Raw genomic sequence first — 18,383 nt, 5'->3', positions numbered from 1 at the left:
AACCTAGGGGTCATGTTGGTTGAGACAGTTCTGCACTGTACTTAATATGATTACATATAAAGCTATGTGATTAATACACAGATATTGGTATTTAAAAAATGATTCAGAGGGAACTCTTCTGATACAAGTTACATGCCAAATTACATGATGCTATGAACATAATGATATGCAATAAAATCAGTATATTGTGGCAAAACCAACCACAGACTGTCAAACCAATATGAAGTTAATTTTTGTGTGTGCTTGCTGTGTAGTCTATATATTTATTCCTATACTTGTTCCATAACCCATAATGACACTATTTTTGCTTAGGACATCCTAGAAACCAGACAAGCTCTGTTTAAAAAAATGCATAGAACCTAGAAAAGCATGAGATATGGGAAATTAAAAAATAAAAATTTAATAAAGTTTTGCTTTGTTTTGGGCTAGAATGCAAAGGAACCAGCTCTTTTTTTGGCAAAAAATCTTCCTATAAGCATTTTATTGCTATCCAAACTAATACTTAAGTGGAAATTTTACTATAGTTGTCATTTTTGCCCATCAAATTATTTTTCTCACACATCCTTATTTTAGGACCCTGTTTATTCAAGAACCCTCAATGAAACATATTTGAAAAAAGAATAAGAAACAGGCACAATGGAAAAAAATACATAGGATGGTATAGGAAAGCATTACTGGAGAAAAAAGGTCTGTTGACACAGCTTAAAAGCTGGTGTATACAGGAAGGTGCGATGACAATTTACCAATTGTTTTCTATCTTTTTAAGGTTATTTCTATTCTTTTTTAAAACAATATCTAATTTAACCAATCATCAGTGTCATGTAAATTTTATGGAAAAACTTATGGGAAGAATTCTACTTTTTATTCTGAAAAATACTGGTCAGCCTTGTATTTTTTTTTTCTTTTTTTGGTGGGGAGGCTTTTTGAGGTATAATTGACAAACGAAATTGTATATATTTAAAGTGTACAACATGATGATTTAATATACATGTATGGTGTGAAATTATTATCACAATCAAATGAACACATCCATCAACTCACCTTTGTTACTTAGTCGTGTGCCTGTGTGTGTTGAGACCACTTAAGATCTACTCTCTTGGCAAAATTCAAGAATACAATACAGTATTGTTAACTATAGTCACCATGCTATATGTTAGATTCTCAGAACTTATTCATCTTATAACTGAAGGCTTCTATTCTTTGACCAACATCTCCCCATTTCCCTCAGCGCCCAGTCCCTGACAACTATGATTCTACCCTGTTTCCAAGAGTTTGACTTTTTTTAAGATTCAACATGTAAGTGATATGATGCAGTCTCTGGCTTTCTTGGTCTGGCTTATCGCACTTATCACAGTGTTCTCTGAATTCATCTACATTGTCGCTAATGGCATGATCTCCTTTTTTAAGGCCGAATAATATTATTGAATGTGTATATTGTATATACGCACCACTTTTCTTTATCCATTCATCTGTCCGTGAACACTTAGGTTGTTTTCATACTTTGGCTATTGTGAATAATGCTGCAATAAACATGGCAGTGCAGATATCTCTTTTAGATACTGACTTCATTTTCTTTGGATATATACACAGAAGTAGTACAGCTAAATTGTGGTAGTTCTAGATTTAATTTTTTGAGGAACCTCTATACTATTTTCCATAATGGCTCTACCAGTTTACATTCCCACCAGCAGTGTACAATTTTATCTTTTCTTCACACCCTCACCAGCATTTGCTATCTAGTCTTTTTGACAGATCTCCTAACAGGTGTGAGGTGATATTTCATTGTGGTTTTGCTTTGTATTCCCTGATGATGTTGAGAACCTTTCATGTGTCTATTGGTCATCTCTGTATCTTCTTTGGAGAAATATTAAGGTCCTCTGCCCAGTTTTTAACTGTTTTTTTTTCTTTTTCTGCTAATGAATTGTGTGAGTTTCTTATATATTTATATTTCTTATATATATATATATTATATATATATCTTATATATATATATTTCTTATATATAATATATATTATCCCCTTATTAGCTATACGTTGGGTATTTTCTCCTATTCCATAGATTGCCTTTTTATTTTGTTAATCATTTCCTTGGCAAAAAAAATTGCCAAGACCAATGTCAAGAAGTATTCTTTTTTAGGAGTATTGCAGTTTCGGGTCTTACATTTAAGTCCTTAATCCATTTCAAGTTAATATTTATGATGGAGTAAGATAGGGGTTTCTTTTGCATGTGTACATTGTTTTCCTTACACAATTTATTGAAGACACTGTTCTTTCCCCATTGTGTTCTTGCCTCCTTGGTCAAAAATTAATTGACCATATATATTGGGTTTATTTCTGGGCTCACTATTCTGTTCCATTGACCTATTTTCTATGATTAATTTGTTTCATTGATCATTTTTGATCAAACAGATCATTGATGTGTTTGGATGACAAAATAATCTTTTGATCACTATAGCTTTGTAATATAGTTTGAAATCAACAAGTGTGATGTGTCCAGCTTTGTTCTTTTTTTCTCAAGATTGCATTGGCTATTCAATGTCTTTTGTGGTTCCATATAGATTTTAGAAATGCCACTGGAATTTTGATAGGGATTACATTGAATCTGAAGATTGCTTTGGGTAGTGTGGACATTTTAACAATATTAGTTCTTCAAATAAGAACATGAGATATCTTTCCATTGATTTGTCTTAATTTTTTTCATCAACGTCTTAAAGTTTTCAGTGTACAGGTCTTTCACCTCCTTGGTTAAATTTATTCTGAAGGATTTTATCCTTTATTCTAGGCTTCCAATTTGTTGGCTGATATTTGTTCATAGTAGTCTCTTAAGTTCCTTTGTATTTCTGTGGTGGCAGTTGTAATGTCTCCTCCTTTATCTCAGATTTTATTTGAGTCTTCTTTTTTCTTAGTCTAGCTAAAGGTTTGTTGATGTTGTTTATCTTTTCAAAAATACAGCTCAGTTTCATTGATCTTTTCCATTGCTTTTCTGGTCTCTATTTCATTGATTTCTGTTATTTACTGATCTTTGTTATTCCCATCTTTCTGCTAACTTTGGGCTTAGTTTGTTCTCTTTCTACTTTCTTCAGGCGTAAAGTTAGATTGCATATTTGAGATCTTTCTTTTTTCTTAAAGTATTTATCACTATAAACTTCTTTTTAAAACTGTCTTTGCTGCATCCCATAAGTGTTCATATGTTCTGTTCCATTTTTTCTCAGGATGTATTTTGATTTCCCTTTTGATTTCTTCCATGACACACTGGTTACTCAGGAGTATGTTGTTTAATTTCCATGTTTAAAAATTTTCCAGCTTTCTTCCTATTATTGAGCTCTAGTTTTACACCACTGTGGTCAGAAAAGATATTTGATACGATTTCATACTTCTTAAATTTGCTAAGTCTTGCTTTGTGACCTAAATTATGATCCATCCTGGAGATGTTCTATGTGTGCTTGAAAAGAAGGGGTATTCTGTTGCTGTTGGGTAGAATATTTTGTATATGTCTGTTAGGTTCATTTGGTCTAAAGTGTAGTTCATATTCAATATTTCCTTACTGATTTTCTGTCTGGATGATATATCCATTGTTTAAAGTTGGGTATTGGAGTCCCCAACAATTATTATATTGTTCAGATCTGTTAATGGTTGCTTAATATAGGTGCCAATGTTCAGTACCTATATACTTACAATTGTTACACACTCTTAATGAATCAATCCCTTTGTAATTACAAAATGACGTTCTTTGTGTTTTTACAGTTTTTAAAGTAAGTCTATTTTGTCTGATATAAGATTGTAGGGGTCCTCAGTGGCCAAGGTTGTGACTATACACAGTAGCAGTGAGGGCTGTTTGGTAGCAAAGGCTGCTGGGGACTCCCCATCTCTTTTTCTCCCATGTAGGATGTTTTGGCTGAAGGGATCCCTCTTGGTGCCTGGTTGGCTTGCAGGGCTATTACAGTGAGGGTGGCATGGGTGTCTGATGAATGGACACCCATAGAGTAATCACAAAGCCAGGGTCTGGAGTACAGGTGCTTGTAGAGTGATAGCAGCTCCCAGGATCCAGGACATTGGTCAGCCTACAGTGGCAGTGACTCTATTGCCTAAGTCACAAGAACACATGGAATGGCAGCTATATCCAGGTCTAAAGTGCAGGTATAGCAGAGTAGCCATGGTTCTGAGTTCTGGCGAATGTGCACGGTTAGGGGGGTGGTGGCAGCCCTGGTTCTGGGGACTCTGCAACAGCAATTCTTTTAGGTGTGGGGAGGGACAGCAGCATCTCCCTCTCCTGGGAGTCTGCAGCAGTGATGGCTTTTGGTTACCTCAGTGGTGAAAGCTGTTGGTATCCTCTAAGCATCAGGTCACTGAAGTCCATGCCAATGAACATTTTGGGGCCTCCCACCATGAAAGCTGTGGGGAGTTTGTGGCTGTTGGGGTGTTACAGTCCTGAGTGACAAGATTGTTAGGATCCTCCACAGAGCCAACCACTTGGGACCATGGTTGATACCAATAGCCTCCACCCTTCTTGGTTCCTAGCCATCTTTGGATGTCCCAGCTAAACTGATCTCCCCCACAACCTTTCTCCTTTTTTTTTTTTTGATCCACTGTGTTGCTATAGCCCTCCCAGACCTATTTTAGTGCCTGGGTATCTAATTTTGTTTTTTGGTGGGGGAGAGGAGGGGTGAATACAGGCTAGTATTTTCTACTCCCTCATCTTGCTCTCTTCCCTGTTCTTTCATTGCTGTATCTGATCTCTGCCTCTGCAACTCTCTTTCTTTGTTCCTAACTGCAGTTCTTTCTGCAGTATTTTGGACAGGGCAAGTAAACTAATTGAATTGAAACTTAACTCAGTTTGATGAAAAAACCATTTGGAAATTAATAATCAATAATCTCCTTTTGTAATATGTATAAAGTGGACTTGCAGAATACACACGTTTTATTCATGTAAATTTGACTATGTACAGTCAACATTAACAGAAAAAGAGAAGAGAAATTTTAATACTACTTTAGACTTCTATTTTCTTTTTTTTTGCTCCTCTACCCAGTCAATTGATGACCATAAGTCTACCAATTAGTAGGCAAGATATTTACTCTGCCATTTCTTTTGCTAGTCTCAGGTTCAAAGTGCTTTACAGTGTAAGCAACACAAAAAAATGTTTCAAGATGTTTATACTATACAACACGGCCTTGAAAGGTAAATAAAATACTACTTTAGGGACTCAAATGAAGAATTAGTAATTTGTCTCAATGCTGGAGAATTTCTAAATATTATTCACTATTAAGCTAAAATTACTGAGTAAAGAATATTTGTATTCTCTATTTCAATTTAAAGGATATATACTTTTTGTATTATAATTTCATTTTTCAATGTTATGAAAAAATTGAATATATAATATATAACATATATAACTTATGAAGAATAATGAAAGAATGACCCAGCCTATGAAGTATAACATTTCCAATATTACTGAAGCCCTCTAGATAGTCTTTATTTCACCAGTTACCCTGGCCTGCAGGGTAATCATCAACGTTTTTTCTCTTTTTGTGGCTTCCTTTGTCTTCTTTTTATAGATTTAATATGTATGTATCTATAAGTCCTTAACAGTTCATTCCTTAGGCTTTGAGTTTCTACCTTTATATACTTGGTATCTTCTATATATTCTTTTTTTACATATATTGACATATGACATTACGTAAGTTTAAAGTGTACAACATGATGATTTGATACACTTATATATTACAAAATGATTACCACCATACCATTAGCTAACACCTTCAGCACATCACATAACTATCATCTGTTTTTTGTGGTGAGAACATTTAAGATCTACTCTCTGGGCTTCTCTGGTGGCACAGTGGTTGAGAATCTGCCTGCCAATGCAGGGGACACGGGTTCGAGCCCTGGTCTGGGAAGATCCCATATGCCGCGGAGCAACTAGGCCCGTGAGCCACAACTACTGAGCCTGCGCGTCTGGAGCCTGTGCTCCGCAACGAGAGGCCGCGATAGTGAGAGGCCCGCGCATGGCGATGAAGAGTGGCCCCCGCTCACCGCAACTAGAGAAAGCCCTCGCACAGAAACGAAGACCCAACACAGCCAAGAATTAATTAATTAATTTTAAAAAAAAGATCTACTCTCTTAGCAGCTTACAATATGATGATTATTGTAAATATACGAATATTCTTTTGTGATTTGATTTTCACTCAGTATTAAATTTCTGAGATTCCTCCAGGTTTATTATCAGTTTCCTGAGACAAGTATTTTAAAGTTGTTTTGTTTTCTCATTATTACAAATAATGCTGCATTGATCATTCTTGTCTATGTTTCCTAATAGATATAGGCAAGAACCTCTCTAGGGAAGGACTTACTGGTCCATAGATTATGTGCTTGTATAACTTTAATCAAAAATGCCAAAATGCTTTTTTAAAAGTTCTGATTGCACTGCTGCCAGGTCTGCATGAAACTTATTCTTCCATTCCTCACCAATACCTGGTATTGTCTTTATTATTTTATTTTATTTTATCTTATATTTTTACCAAGGGTAGTGGGTGTAAAATTGTATATCATTATGTAACTCAGAAATACTGTCACTGGTGTATGCTAAATAGTTTTCCAAAGCTTGTTGTACTACCAGCATTATTTGAGAGGTCCTTTTTTTCTTTTTTTGCAGTACGCAGACCTCTCACTGTTGTGGCCTCTCCCGCTGTGGAGCACAGGCTCCGGACACGCAGGCTCAGTGGCCATGGCTCAGGGGCCCAGCCGCTCTGCAGCATGTGGGATCTTCCCGGACTGGGGCATGAACCCATGTCCCCTGCATCGGCAGGCGGACTCTCAACCACTGTGCCACCAGGGAAGCCCTAAGAGGTCCTATTTTTAGAGTATCTAACTTTTGCTATCCAATAAAAGTAAAATTGTATCCAATTTTTATTTGGATAATAAAATTATTTTATTTGGATAATACAAATTATTTATTAATTTGTATCCAAAATTGTATCCAACTATGATTTTAATTTGCATTTCCAGGATTACTAATGAAGATTTTTTCATGTATTATTTAGCCACCCATATTCCCTTTCTATGCAATGACTATCTGTGTCTTTTGCCCACATTTATGGAAGCTTTTGTGTATTCCTGATAATATTTTTAGGTCAGGTGTAGGGTACCTATCTTCTCCCAGTTTTTGGCTTCTCTTTCATTTTCAATGTCTTGTTTTATGGTATTATAAAAGTTTATAATCTTAATGTACATTTTTTAAAGGTTTTTTGGTTTCTTATTTGTTTTTAATAGAATGTACAGTGCCATAAGCTGGCCACAGCATGGTGTCATTTGCTCCACAGAGCCTTTGTGTACATGTATTTTTTAATACAGTGTGATGGTTTCCACATTTTCCTGATGTGCTTAAGAAATTCCTCTCAGGGATTTCCCTGGTGGCACAGTGGTTAAGAATCTGCCTGCCAATGCAGGGGACACAGGTTCGAGCCCTGGTTCAGGAAGATCCCACATGCTGTGGAGCAACTAAGCCCATGAGCCACAACTACTGAGCCTGCTCTCTAGAGCCCACGTGCCACAACTACTGAGCCCATGTGCTACAGCTACTGAAGCCCATGTGCCTAGAGCCTGTGCTTCACAGCAAAGAGAAGCCACCACAATGAGAAGCCCACGCACAGCAACGAAGACCCAACACAGCCATAAATAAATAAATAAATAATTTTAAAAAAAGAAATTCTTCTCAAACCTAAGGAAATGAAGTCATTCTCATAAAAGTTTTAAAGAATTAAGTTTCTCACATTTCAATGTTTACTTGGAATATTTGTGTGTGTGTGTGGTATGGGATAGGAATGCATGAAATATTACTTTTTTCCATATGAATAATCATCCTAGTCACCTTTGTCATATTCTTCACTCATGTGCAGTGACAGTCATATACAAATTTGCACATGTCTGTCAGTCTGACTCAGCTCCTTAGTCAATTCCATTAGTCCTTTTGATCAATCTTCATAGAAATATTCTATTTTAATTATTATTACCTTAAAATATGCCTCAGTATTCAGAAGGGCAAGTCCTCCTACTTGTTCTTCCTCAAGAACATCTTATTGTTTCTTTTTCTCTTCCATACTAATATTAAAATGAGTGTATCAATTTCCATATCAAGACTATGATTAGAATTACACTGAGACAAGATCAATATGAGGAGAAATATCATCCTTATAATAAAATAACAATAAGCCCTAAATATTATCAAATACCCAGTTAGTGTTAACATAAAAATGTTTTAAAATTAAAATATTTTCTGCTTATTGATGGTGTAGAGGAATACTATTCCATTGTTCTATCAAGTAATCCTGCTAGGCTCTAATTATAATATTTTTATCTTTTTCTTAGTTTTCTTCATTAAAAATATAAGCAAATAATGAAGTTTTATTACTACCTTTCTCATCATTTATAGACTGTAATTTTTTGATTACTAAGCAGGCTAAAACCTCCAGAAGATATTTAATAAAATATTTAATAAGTTATGATAGTTATTTCTAAATATTAGATTAAATATGTTCCTCTCATTTTGATAGAAGCTGTTTTATAATTAGGTATTGGATTTTATCAGAAATTCTGATGCATTTATTAAGACAATAATATTATCCTTTTCTTAATAGGGTGGATTGCCTTAATTGAAATTTTTTAGCATTAACTCAAACTTGCATTCCAAAAATTAACTGTACTTAGTAGAATGCATTATGATTTTTAGCTATTATGTGATTTATTTTGCAAACATTTTATTCACAATTATCATGTCTATTTTTATAAGTAAAGCTGGTATGCAATTTTCAGGCATGATTTTAATTTGAAGTTACACAAACCTCAAAAAATGAGGTAGAGAGTATTTCGTCCCTTGATCTGTTTTTTTGGGAGAACTTGAATATGATTATAATCTTTGAAAAATACATATTATTCTAATTTTTTAACATCTTTATTGGAGTATAATTGCTTTACAATGTTGTGTTAGTTTCTGCTGTACAACAAAGTGAATCAGCTATACATATACATATATCCCCATATCTCTTCCCTCTTGCATCTCCCTCCTACCCTCCCTATCCCACCCCTCTAGGTGGTCACAACACTGAGCTGATATCCCTGTGCTATGCAGCTGCTTCCCACTAGCTATCTATTTTACATTTTGTAGTGCATATATGTACATGCCACTCTCTCACTTCATCCCAGCTTACCCTTTCCTCTCCCCGTGTCCTCAAGTCCATTCTCTACGTCTGCATCTTTATTCCTGTCCTGCCCCTAGGTTCTTCAGAACCTTTTTTTTTTAGATTCCATATATATGTGTTAGCATACAGTATTTGTTTTTCTCTTTCTGAATAGTTATTATTCTTAAACTAAAAATTGTCTTACTTGATGTTCTTATTATGGGAGAACTATGAACTGCTGATTCAAACTCTTTAATGCTATACTAATTTTATTAGTTCTTCTTTGAATCATAGCTCTTTCATTGCTCCCTGTGTCACTTGCTATTAATCTTCAAAGTTTCTGATTTCATCACTTGCCACAGTACTCTATCGTACGTTTTGATTCCCTTGCCAACTTCTCTTACTACCCTGTCAGCTCAGGATACCAGTGTTTTAAAGGAGGTATATGATAATATACCTCCTTTAAAGGTAGTACTGTAGGTACTGTACACAGCCTCTACATGTTTTGTATGGTACCTACTTAAAAATAATACCAAAACCAAAAATGCACTAACTCGAGCACCTAAATCCCTACATGTATTAGACATGATGTCTTTGTAAGTACTGATTACTATTCCCACAGCATCTAATAGGGAAAAATCTGGATAAGCAGCTAAGAATTATGACCCAAATTCCTGCATCTTACACAGACTTACATTGCAAATATTTGTTCAAAATTTATTGATGTATCATTTTACACATTATCTTTACCTTAGAGAGATTATCTTATTCAAATCTTATACACTATGATGGTCGACTGGATTTAAGGGAACATGTATTACAGTAGTCTGAATACCACTTTATCAATATAACAAAAATGCATCCTGAAAGATGTTAACAAAGCTTTGGTATACACATGGTTATAAAAGTACTGGTCTTTAAAAAATGATAGAGAAAACATTTCCTAATAAATATTGCCTAACATTCCAAATAATTAAGGTAATAAATACCTGTTCAAGCTTAATCTTCCTAGATCAATTTTTAATTCTACTGCCTTTAAAACTGTATTTTAAATTTATCTAATTGTTTATATGAGTCTTGCCCCCTGCACCACCCCTCCAAAAAAGTTTTAAAGAAGCTATATGAGTTCTATGTTCTGAAATTATGTAACCTTTAAATCTAAATTGTTTTACATAAATCAGTTTTATTGATACAAATGGTTTGGTCAAATGATTCTATCCATTAATTATTTCAAATCCCTTCGAATGTTAAAATGCAGAAATTTTATTGAGAATCTACAGTTTTCTGAACTTTTTCCCCACAATATTTTGAGATATACGGTGAACAGTTCTGTTATAATTAGGCAGTTTGCTATATTCAAAAAGAAATGTTATTCAGTAATTAACTGCAATATAATTTCAATTTACTAATTTCAGAAAAAGCTGCAAAACTAGGAGTGTGTCACCTAAAATCACACGATATTTGACAAATATTTCGCTCTGCCTTAATTTTTAGGAGTTTCCATGGGCCAGTAGTTTTGGCAGGAAGTATAATGAACTGTGATGCCTGAGACTTGAATTTGCAAGTAAGTTTGGCATTAGTGTTTCACTGGTTGGTAGAGAATGGAAATGGGAGGATTTTGGCTTTGGTAGACAAAATTCTGTTTATATCAATGTTTCACACCTGCTACTGGATGAGCCACAGAGCAACCCTCGTGTTCGAATTGGAGGAAGCGATGCATGTAGTATTCCTAGTGCAAGCATGAGTGCCAAGATTCTACTGTAAATGAACAGGGAAAGAAAACACCTAAAGAAACACACTCACATTACACAGAAAACAAACAGCGCATTTACTCATGTCCACCGAGATTTTCTTATGTGCACATACAATAACATACACACATACTCATACTGTAGGGGTTTGATATTTCTTATTTGACTTGGTATTCAATGTAGTAAATTCTGTGAATCATGCACTATATGTACCTAGTAAATTTCAAGATTATAGCATGAACTGACTTTTAATCTCAATTTTGCTTTAGAAATATTAACACTAAAATGCATGGTAAAACTGTATTACACATGATAGCAAGAAATTAAGTGGTGAGGAGGGTAAAGGAACATTCTTTCACTTTTCCTCCCAGCCACCCACTAACACCATGCCAAATAAAACATGATTACGTGCTCAACTACTTTTTGCCTTTTAAAAGACCATATTAACAGTAAGTCCTGTATTTAATGTCTACTCTAGAGACTGAAAACATTGTGCATAATTATTTCACAAAAAGACCCTCATGTAACTACTGTTATTGTTTTACAGGTAAGAAATTTGAGGGTCAGGCAATGTAACCAAGAAGTAAAATGTCCCAGATTTTAAGGAGGTCAGATTTCTCCTGCACTACATTGTATTTTAGATTTCCACTATACTACACTGCTATTTAGAAGGAGCAGATAGTCTTCCAAACCCCGATGCTTTCCAAAAGCAATACAAATGTTGAGGTTTATAAAGCATAGTATTTGGGTAAAATAATTAAAAGTTAGATGGTATGAGGTTGGAAGAAAGAGATCTTTATGCTCATGAGAAAATAAGACAGAGAAATCAAAGTATTTCAAGAACACAGTAGTCTAAATTTCAGCGTTTGAGAACCATCTGAACAAGAAAGAAAAAACTGCTTCTTATATACTCCATTTTTAAAAAAACTAGAACAGAAGTAGATTAGCTGAAAGATATCTTCCTGTCTCCTCCTTGTGATCAAGGAGAACATGATACATAGCTGTCTGCTTTGCACATTATGGAAGGCACACAGACGGGCTTGGTGATCTCTAGCTAAATCCCTGGCATAAAGCTGGTAATTAATATTCAATTAATTTGATATTTCTTTTAACTTGATATTACACAAACAGTAAAATAAATGACTAAAACCCAGGACACACAGAAATGAAACAAAATAAACTGCCAATACATCTGTTACTACCTGAATTAGAAAAAATAAGAGTCTAGTGGTATATCTCTACATCTTTCATCCTTTGCACACATTCGTACAGGAGATAATTCCATCCCTGGTTAATAACGTGTGCATATTTGGATTGTAAGAAAAAAATACAGTAGTATCTAATGATGAAGCATTTAAAAATACATTTTAGAAAGAAGAAATGTGAAAAAATGGAGGCTAATAAGCTTTTATAGAATACACCAGCCCAGCACAAGAATGTTATACTTACTATTAATAGCGCCTGGCTTTAGAGACTCTGTCTCTGTCTTTTAGGGAAAATAGTTGTCAAAGGTCACTTTCTGATTAAGCACCTAAATTATCTAAGCTAAATTTAAAAGTTGATTCACAAAATGGACAAGTTAATCCAATCAGTAAGACATTATAAGTCTTCAGTGTCATCTGCTTGGTTCTCTAATGCAATGACATAAACTTGGATGGTACCAAAACTTACATGGATTCTTGATTTAAATAGTCACTACTCTATGATCCAATGAAAAAATATTGGGAGAAGCATATTCCATTTCAATAAGATCATAACAAAAGTGACTGGTCTCCATACTTCAGAATAAGCATTTTTACTGAGAAATGTTTAAAGTACCTGAAACACTAACATGATTCCCTATTCTTGACATTAACACAAAATCCTTAACATATTTTACTAAACTTAAAAAATAAACTTTTTAAGGACAAGTATTGAGTCTCACCCTTTTTAACACATCCTAAAACTCTAACTACAGTTCCTTGTGCTTAGTAAATGGGAACCATAGCAAATAATCAGTAAATGTTTTTTACTAAATATACTGTTAAGACTATATTGAAAGTATAATTTTAACATACTTATTTTCATTTATTTTCCAATATAGCAAATTAAATCTTGAGTAGTACAGTAAGGTTGACTAAAATAATGAAGTAACCTTATATAATGGGGGGAATTAATATATTTAAAAAATAATTTTTAGATATTGTCTTTCTGTGACACTGCAAATACATTAAAGCTATTGTCAAAACAATGAATGATAATGTCTCCATGAGGACAATAATCAAAATCAGTAGGAATTTGTGTTACTTGTCACTTGTTAATCAAAACTACCTTCCTTCATGCACACATTCATTTCAGCACTCGAGTGAAATCTTCTCTATTAAATCATACTCATTACATGACATGTTGCATAAATCATGAGAAAAAACTCTTAAAACAGTCATCTTTATGAAATGCTTTGAAATCAATCTGTAGAGATATCTGGTCATTGAAAGTCATAACAGTATGGAAACAAAAATGAAAAATGAAAAGTAAATGTTAAAATGATAGAAAATTAGGGTTTTGACAAGAAAAACATATTGCATGTTGAGATATTTGAATAAGCTGTCATTTACAAGCTTCATCTCTATTGTACATGTGAAGAAAGAAGAAAAGAGGCTTATTGCTAGAGAAGAAATGAGCAGCATTGATGGTGATGTATTTCTGACATATACTATCCCTAGTTGGGCCAGACCCTCATCTGCTGAACATCATGAATAATCCAGGATAATTGGACAACCAACTGTCAACAAAAGATTGGTAGAGGGTAGTGGGTGCAGGTGGAGAGAGACAGGAGCTTTGGAAGGAGGAGAATAGAGAGTGGAAAGACTCTGGATTACCTATTGGTTTACCTACTGGTAAAAAAAAAAGAAAGAGGGCTTACCTATTGGTTTTCACATATAAGCTAGATGACCTTGTGCATATCAGTATCTTTTGAGCCTCAGTTTCCACACTGTAATATGTTGAATAGTAACATGTTAAGGTTTTTTCTGAGAGCATTAAATACATATGTAAAGTGCTTAGCACAGTCTCTAGCACTTCCAGGAGTATAGCAAAGGTTACTTTTCTTTCCCTTTTCCTGTCCTAAATGGTCTGTCCCAAGTACTGAAACAAGAATAACAGCATCTACTTTAGTATAAGAACTGCATCAGAATATATACATGGACATAATTTGATTCATGGTTGGAACTACTGATATTAAGCCCCATTTGCCATCTTTCTCTTCTTCTGAGAAAGTTCATGATATTTGAATATACTGCTACATATTTGAATTCTAGACACTGGATTCAATGTTTTATATTTTCTTTCTTCCCTCCAGGTCCTTAACAGTTAGGAGCACAATGGAAAAGTTAAGTCTAGAATGATCTCAGATTATTTGTTACTTATTCTTCACAGAAAAATTACCATCATCTCCCTTTAAAAGTTTTTATTTTTTCTTTATGTAATTAATGTGTATTTACTGGAGGAAAAAACTAGAAAAAACAGAGGAGCAAAAAAGTTTAACAAAAGAATGCAAGAAAATAATCCCAACAGGAAAATGCTCTCCTGGTAATAAAAACAAAAACAACAACAAAACAATATTACCTGTTGGCAAAATTGAGTTCATAATTCAAATGCTTTTTAAAATAATACTCATAATTGTTACGGCATTTATACTGTCACCACTACCAACATTTTCTGAGTGTTTGCTCTGTGCCAATCATTGTTTTAGGTGGTTTATATTCATATAATATTTGAACACAAAATTTGAAATTATATTAAAATGGGCCTAGGAAAGAATTAGAATAATTCCCAAGTTTTAAGAAAAGATGTCTAGAAATTTGTTTCTTTGCCCTGGCCCACACCAAACAGCTGAATATAGAGCTGCCAGTTAATGAAGACTGGCAGAGCAAGCTGACAGCATCAAGTCTGGAGGATAAGCCAGTAAGCAAAGTTTCAGAGAATTGTATTCTTTCTAGTAATCTAGAGATGGTGGACATTTCTTGAATCTAGGTCAAATATGTCTTTGTGTGTGTATATTCATACCACTGAATGAATATTGGTGATGCTAATCCAATTGATGAAGCAAAAGCAGATGGCTAATATGCTCCCAGATGAAGGAAAAAAACAAACAAAGAATAGTACTCTCATCACTGAATATCTACTATGTACAAGGAAATGTAAAAGCTCCCATCTGGCAAAATCCGGCTAAAACATCTGAACTTCTTTGGCAGTTGGTCAAATCTCACTTTGAACTGTCCCATGCATTTTTTTTTTTTTTTTGGACTTTGCCACTAGATACGTATTTTTATTCTCACATTCATTCTCCCCCCGGCCCTCCACCCGCAAAATGATTACTGACTATCTACTATGTGGCAGCCACTGTGTTTATTTCAGGTAAATGGTTAAACCAAACAGACAAAACTCCTTGATCTCTAGTTAAGTGAGGTAGGCTTTAAAACTTACAAAACAAAATTTGAAAGTACGAAGAAAATATGCAAATTCACAATCAGAGTTGGAAATTTTAACAAACTTCTCTCACTAACTGATAGAATAAACAGAAAAAGAAAAGTTGACTTTTCTGGAATAATACGACTGGTTTTAAAAATTGACCAATTTGACATACACAGAAAACCATACCCAATAACTTTCTAAGTGCACATGGAACATTTACCAAAACTTCCCATATGGTAGGGCCATAAAGCAAGTCTCAACAAACTTCAAAACACTAAAATCATATAAACTGTATGTTTTGAACACAGTGGAGTTAGGCTAGAAACAAAAAAGAAAACTATAAGCAGAAATTCCAGTTGCTTAGAAATTAGATAATTCTCCTTAGTAACTAGTAAGTCAAAGGTGAAATTAAAATAGAAATAGGGAATATTTTTAAATGAATGATACTGAAAATATGACAGCAGTATTTTGGGGAAGCAGCTAAAGCAGAGCTTAGAGAAAACTGTATTGCCTTAAACAAGTAAGAAAACAGAAAGTCAATGATTTAGCTTCAATTTCAAGAAATTAGAAAAATAAAAGCAAAATAAACTCAAATGAAATTTAAAAGAAGTAATAAAAATAAGAACAAAAATGATCGAAATAGAAAACAAATGTACAGGAGAAAAAATCCTATGGACGCTCTGATATGCATTTTGGGTTTTTGGTTTTTTAATTATTTATTTATTTATTTTGGGCTGCATTGGGTCTTTGTTGCTGCACGCAGGCTTTCACTAGTTGCAGAGAGCAGGGGCTACTCTTTGCTGTGGTGGGTGGGCTTCTCATTGCGGTGGCTTCTCTTGTTGTGGAGCACAGGCTCTAGGTGTGCAGGCTTCAGTAGTTGTGGCATGCGGGCTCAGCAGTTGTGGCTCATGGGTTCTAGAGCACAGGCTTAGTAGTTGTGGTGCATGGGCTTAGTTGCTCCATGGTATGTGGGATCTTCCCAGACCAGGGCTCGAACCTGTGTCCCCTGCATTGGCAGGTGGATTCTTAACCACTGCACCACCAGGGAAGTCCTGGTATTTTTTTTTTATAACACATGAATTTTTAATAGATATTCTTTTAATAAATATCTCTTAATTACCTATTATGGAACATTTACATAGTACATGAATATTTAATATTTGGAATCCATTTACATAATATATGAAGTACATAATACATGAAACAACTAAAAAGTATGCTTCGTTTTAACCTAAAAATTCAGCTAGCAAAGAACTGAAATATACATAATGGTTTTCAGAAACTTGATCAGGCTACTCATTAAACACAGTTAAAGTAACATGGATATTACCTATTCATGTTCCCCTGCCCTTTCCTTAGTCGTCACCATTTTTATGGCTTCTACATACTGTACACAAACTATGATTTAATTTCTCTCATTAGCCAATGGGTTTGGATTTCCTAACAAACTCCAATGAAGACAAAGACCCGAAGATAATAGAAGGAAAAATATAGGGGAAATGAACTAATTCTTTAGAGCCCACTACTCCAAATCCTTGTTTTAATTCTTGGAATATGGGCATAAGCTTATCTTCATATGAGTTCATGGCTGCTTATGGCTACACAATGTTTAAAGTGGTGTATAGTTAAAGCTAGAGCTCTGATTTTTCTTATAGTCACTCACTGCACTTTTCACAGCCATAATAATGTTACATAATTATATTGAACTGTGTTAAGCTATTGTGAGAAAAAGGTACTAACCAAGCAACTTCTGTTAATTGCCACCTTTAGCATTACTTTTCATGGATGGCCAGCAGACTATTTTTAGTCTTTAAAAATATATGCACATATTTCCAAATTAAATCATGCTGTTTGGGAATACTTGAACTAATTTTTAGTCTATATGAAATTAATAAAACAAAAACATTTAATTTGAATCCTAAGCAAGAAAGTCATGCAAAGTAGAGTTTCTTCTTCTGCTTGTTATTTTTGGAAAAACAAAGCTTCTGTGAGGACTGAAAACTGGAAATGAGCACACAATGTTGCTGGCCAGGCTTTCCTCAATATTTCTCTCAAAGAACTGAAATGTCATTATTTTTATATTGTTCAATACCTCTCTCTGTATGTTTTGGCTATATGCACCATGTTGGGCTGTACTCAGCACATGTATAAACAGAGAGAAAAAAAGGGAACAAAATTGTTCTAATTTTTTTTCTGAATTCAATTATATTGTAGACATAATCCAAAATAACAATATATCAAATACCTAAAGCATTGATACTCCTATACCTTGTATTTCATTAACATTTAAAATCGAAAGTTTTAAAAAATCCAGAATTTCTGATTCTTCTTTTTTCTCCTTTCTTTTCTGGTCTCATCTTTTAAATTGAAGATCTGACATCACTGGTCTGGAATTCTTGCTTCTGAACAATCTACTGGAGTGGAGAACGTTCGGCTATTTTAAACAAAGTGTGAGCCTTGCAGTTCACTATGTGCCCTGTCCCCAGTACTCTAGTACTTACTCTATTTATTTTACAATATCTAGTTGGCTTAAATAGGCTTTTTAGTTTTTTGACCTCCCTTCCTAAAATATATACTCTAGAAAGGTAGCAATTGTAAATAATTTATCTACTTTTCAATGAACTTGTTGCAACTATTTGCATTTATCTTTAAAGGTTTTTTTTAATACTCTCTTGAGGGCTTATTAAGCCTGAGGTAATTCATTTTATTTCCTATAAACTAATGGAACCAAAAAATATGCTAAAGAAAATGGCCACAGCAGAATTTATTTTTTTTTAACATCTTTATTGGAGTATAATTGCTTTACAATGGTGTGTTAGTTTCTGCTGTATAACAAAGTGAATCAGCTATACATATACATATATTCCCATATCTCCTCCCTCTTGTGTCTCCCTCCCACCCCTCTAGGTGGACACAATTTTGTTTTAATATTAACGACACTGGTATATGTGAAAAAATGAGGGAATGGGAATAGGGATATGCAATATTCATAATTGGTCATCTTTTTTC

The 18,383-nt window shown here is 34.2% G+C and overlaps 1 protein-coding gene across 1 annotated transcript in view; it reads right to left on the bottom strand.

The window, feature by feature from the left end:
- Positions 1-18,383, bottom strand: part of NAALADL2 (N-acetylated alpha-linked acidic dipeptidase like 2) — a 1,062,845-nt gene that overhangs the window by 661,976 nt on the left and 382,486 nt on the right. The window lies entirely within an intron of this gene.

The sequence above is a fragment of the Tursiops truncatus genome, chromosome 4 (genome assembly GCF_011762595.2).
Source record: "Tursiops truncatus isolate mTurTru1 chromosome 4, mTurTru1.mat.Y, whole genome shotgun sequence".
NCBI lineage: Eukaryota > Metazoa > Chordata > Mammalia > Artiodactyla > Delphinidae > Tursiops > Tursiops truncatus.
This window is presented reverse-complemented; position numbering and strand designations above follow the sequence as displayed.